The sequence below is a fragment of the Bombyx mandarina genome, chromosome 12, assembly GCF_030267445.1.
Source record: "Bombyx mandarina strain Sakado chromosome 12, ASM3026744v2".
Lineage (NCBI taxonomy): Eukaryota > Metazoa > Arthropoda > Insecta > Lepidoptera > Bombycidae > Bombyx > Bombyx mandarina.
The window spans coordinates 16171509-16176449 of NC_143219.1; positions in this window are offsets into that span (position 1 = coordinate 16171509).

Genomic DNA, 4941 nt, shown 5'->3' on the forward strand with positions numbered 1-4941 from the left:
TAAAATATTTGACTTGCTGAACATAATTGCGTTAATAATATCTTGTAATTTAAACGATAGTGTTAACAAACTGCTCTCTAGAACGTTCAATATTTCGTTAAGTTTTGACCTTTGAAGTAGATTGTCGGAAAGTAATGTGGAGTTTTGTTGTGCATGCATTAGAGTATCAATTGCACTGTTTAGCTGTTGTTCATTGATATTGATTTTATTTAAAGTATCTTTAAAAGAAGAGATGGTTGATGTAGTTACCAAAATATTTTGTTTGATTAATTTAGATAATTTAGTTTGGTCTTTTTCTATAACTTGAATGGCATTACTATAACGTATGGCATCGTTTTCGTCCATTGTACCGAACAGATGTTTGGACAAAGTACCGACTCCACCAAACCAGGCCGACCTTTTAGTTCTAATTTCGATTAAGTGTGATATTGATTCAAAGTCGCGAACTATGTCATTATATCTTATTGATAACGGCTGGTGTAAGTTTAAACATTCGACATTGGAGTAGAGAGCACTTTGCCTACACAGAAATTTTGAGCTGCCTATCACACCGTTCAGATTTATAATGTGTGGTTGTATGTAAGAAATATCTACAGGAACTATTACACTAAGGTGTCCGTCTACTATTTTGAGTGACCCGATAGGGTCAAAGTATATACCAGATGTATTCATTGAGGGTTCAATGATTGTTTCTTGTGCTGAAGACAAGGAACTGTAAAGGAATAATAACTATACTAAATCTTAATATACGTATCTTACTATAGTTATGTATTGAATATAGTTATCTATTAAACACTTATTAAACATATATAATAATAATTTCATGCATTACATCGGCGTGCTAGTTTTATTTCATCATAGTGATGAATTATGTGACGCCTATTTATCAATAAGGTTAAACTATTCCTACCATTTAATTTAATTACTTTATAAGGACCCTTCCAGATAGGTGAAAGAGCCTTGCGCATTCTGAGGTGATTTTTCAAATAAACGTAGTCGCCAACATGATAAGTTACTGGGCGAGTGTGGGCGTCGTAGCGGGCCTTGGAAGACTCTTTAGATTTCAGTGTATGTTTAGTAGCTTGTTCTCTAGTGACTTTAAGGCGATGTTGCAGCATTCGAATATAATCAGGGTAAGTTGCATTTGGAGCTGGTTCATAAATGGAGTTTGGAAGAACGGGTTTGTGACCGAAAATTAACTCGTAAGGCGTATAATTTGTTGTTGAATGGGTTGCAGTATTATATGCCAACATGGCTGTATATACATATCTTGGCCAGTTGTCCTGGTTTTCGGATACGTAGGATTTCAAATACTCTTTCAATGTAGAGTGGCTCCTTTCTAATGCACCTTGCGTCTGTGGGTGATAGGGAGACGACCAGAGCTGTTTAATTTTTAAGAATTTGCATGTTTCTTTAAACATTTCAGAAGTAAAATTTGAACCCTGGTCGGTTAAGATGGTTTTGGGAATGCCAAATAAGGAAATAAAGTGAATCAGACAATCGCTGGTTTCTTCAGCGGTAGTACTGCGAATGGGATAAGCTACAGAATACTTGGTGAGATCGTCTTGAAGGGTAAGGATGTATTTAATTTTTGCTGTACCGGATTCGGGGAGAGGACCAACTATATCTAGGGACAATCTTTCGAAGGGAGCTGTTGAGGTGGTTGTTATCTGCATTGGTGCACGGTTAATTTTCCTAAGCGCTTTATTAGTTTGACATTGATTACAGTTTTTAACATAATTTTCTATTTCACTACGCATGTTCTTCCAATAGAATTGTTCCCGGATTTTGTTGAACATTCTACTAGAACCGAGGTGTCCGGCGACAGGTAAGTCATGATTTTCGCGGAGAATTTTTTGGACTTCGGTAGGGCAAGGATAGTATATTTTATTACTATAAATGTGTATTTGGATACCGGTATTATGGAATAAGTGAGCAAGTATGTTGTAGATTTTTATATAAATATGTTTATCGAACGGGTTCTTGAAGTCAGTAATGCTTATTTTATCGATAGTTTCATTCATGGATATTAAATGGTTTCTAAGGGCTTTTAATGACTCAAAAATGTCACTGTAGGTGCAATTATCAAAGTGATGTACCTTTATAAATAGAAAGTAATAGTTTTTATCATTAAGTAAAAGGTTCTTGTAGGAAAGTAAGATTTTCTCTGAATTCGTGAATGATTCTGAATCTGGTGAATTTAATAAGATTTCTTGAACATAGGGAATTGACTCATCTAAATCAAGGGATGCAGGTATTACGATAGTTTTGTGTTGGCTTTTTATTATACTATCATTATGTTCAAAAATGGCTGTATCGTATTTAAAGCTTGAAGGAGTTTTTAAGAATTTAGTATAGGTGTCGTCGAGATCAGGTAAGTTATGGGAGCTTATTAAAGTATTAGGTTGTTGTACAATAAGAGCTTGACTACTAGAAGGTTGGGGTTCATTTTCTATTATTGGATTTTGATCAGTGATTTCAGGTACAATTTCTGGTTGGAGCAGAGTATCAGGTAAATTGATAGGACTTGGACTTAGAGGCGTAAAATCAGGGACTTCGGCATTAAAGGGACTGATGTCTAATGGACCCAGATCAATCAGTTCATTTTCATTTAAGTTTTCAGGATTTTCGGTATAGACAGGATTAACGGGATAACGAGATAGAGCGTCAGCTGCTGAATTTAATTTGCCTTTTCTATATATAATTTCGTATTCAAATTCTTGTAGTTGGAGACGCCAACGTTGTAGTTTGCTACTTGGATCAGTATGGTTAAATAACCATTTTAGTGGACGATGATCTGTTACTATGATGAACTTACGACCAAATAAATACGGTCTAAAAGAATTGCAGCCCCAAACTATAGCTAGCAACTCCTTTTCGGTTGTGCTATAGTTAATTTCACATTTATTTAGTGTTCTGGATGCATAGGCTACAGGGCGGTCTTTACCTATAGGACCTTACGAAAGGATAGCTGATATTGCATAGTTCGATGCATCGCAAGTAAGGTTGAATGGTTTAGTAAAATCTGGGTATATTAATACAGGAGAGGTAATGAGTTTATCTTTGAGCGTTTCGAAAGCTAATTGTTGCTCGTTAGTCCAAAGAAAAGATGCATCCTTTTTCAAGAGGGATGTGAGTGGTTTTGATAGTTTGGAGAACTCTGGAATAAAGCGTCTATAGTATGATATTAATCCTAAAAAGGATTTAATATCCTTGGGGGATTTTGGGATTGGAAACTCTTTAACGGATTTTATTTTATTAGGGTCTGGTTTTAGTCCTTCCTCGCTAATTATATGACCTAGGTAGCCGACTTCTTTTCGTAGAAATTCACATTTGTCTGGCTGCAATTTTAGGTTAAATTTACGTAGTCTATCGAATATTGCACCGAGGTTTTCAATGTGAGTTTTAAGGTCATGAGAATAAGACACAATATCGTCTAAATACACAAAACAGCGCTCACCTTGTAGGCCAGTGAGCACATTGTTCATTAAGCGCTGAAAAGTTGATGGGGCATTTTTTAGGCCAAAGGGCATCCTTGTAAATTCAAAGTGTCCTTGAGGGACACTAAACGCGGTTTTGCAAGCGTCTTTTTGAGTCATTGTTATCTGATGAAAGCCAGAAGCGAGATCTAATGTTGTGAAGTACTTTGAGTTTCCTAATTGGTCAAGAATTTCGACAATGTTAGGTATGGGGTAAGTTTCACCAATAGTAATATCGTTAAGTTTCCTATAATCAATTACAATCCGCCATTTCTTTTGACCAGAGGCATCGGTCTTTTTTGGGACAATCCATATAGGCGAGGACCAAGGAGATAGAGAAGGTTGTATGATTTTTTGGTCGAGCATTTTTTGTATTTGTGAGTTTACTTCTTGTTTATGAATCTCAGGAAATCGATAGGATTTGACATTAATAGGTTGATCGGAAGAAGTTCTAATCTCATGTTGGATGGCGTCAGTCGAGGTGAGTAAGTCATCAGGGAGGTGAAATATATCAGAATATTTAGAGCACATATCGTAAAAGGCTTCACTTTCTTCGCTATTTAAATGTGATACGCGTAATGATTTAAGGACATCATTAGTTCTATCTAAGCAGGTTTTAGTTGTGATTTGCGACTTACAGAGTTCATAGTCAACTGGAAGTAGAGTAAGTTGAAGTTTAGAATTTATAATAGCAGGTTTTTCAGAGGTATTTAAGACAGTAAGATTTACGCGATTATTATTTTTTACCTTCACTAAGCAATTAGCAATATAAAGTGTATCACTTACGTGTTGATCAAGAATGAGACCTTCTCTTAGCTCAGGATTTGTAACTGAGCACTCAACAGTTACCTCTGAGCGAGGCGGAATTTGGTAAGTGGGATCCGTGAAATTGAGTTTAATTTTATTTTTATTTAAGTAGAGAATTTGGCGATTGTAATCTATAGAGCACTGAAAACGGGTGAGTAAATCTGTGCCTATTATTCCGTCATAGGGTAAATCTATTTTGTCTATTACGTGAAAAGTGAAAGGAATTGATTCTTTTCCAAATATAAGTTTAAGATCAAAACTACCCAAAGTAGGTACGGGGTCTTCCGTACTATCTATACCTTTTAATTTAATTATATTATTTATGAGATTTATGTGTGAAAATGATTGAATAGATGTTTTTTTTATGAGGCATACGGAGGATCCAGTGTCAACAAGGAAAGTAAGCGGCTTGAAGGATATAGATGTCGAAACAAGTACATGGGGTAAGGATATTTTGCTAGAAATACAAGATAGTTCATAAATTTTACTTTCGTTTTGTTTTGTAATTGCATTTTCAATGATATTGCGTTTGTGCTTTGATATTGGATGAATGTAGACACTTGCTTGGGGCTGGTTACCCATGTGGTCTTTGGAAATTGAATTACGGACACTTGTTTGGGGCTGGTTACCCGTGTGGTCCTTGGGAATTGAATCA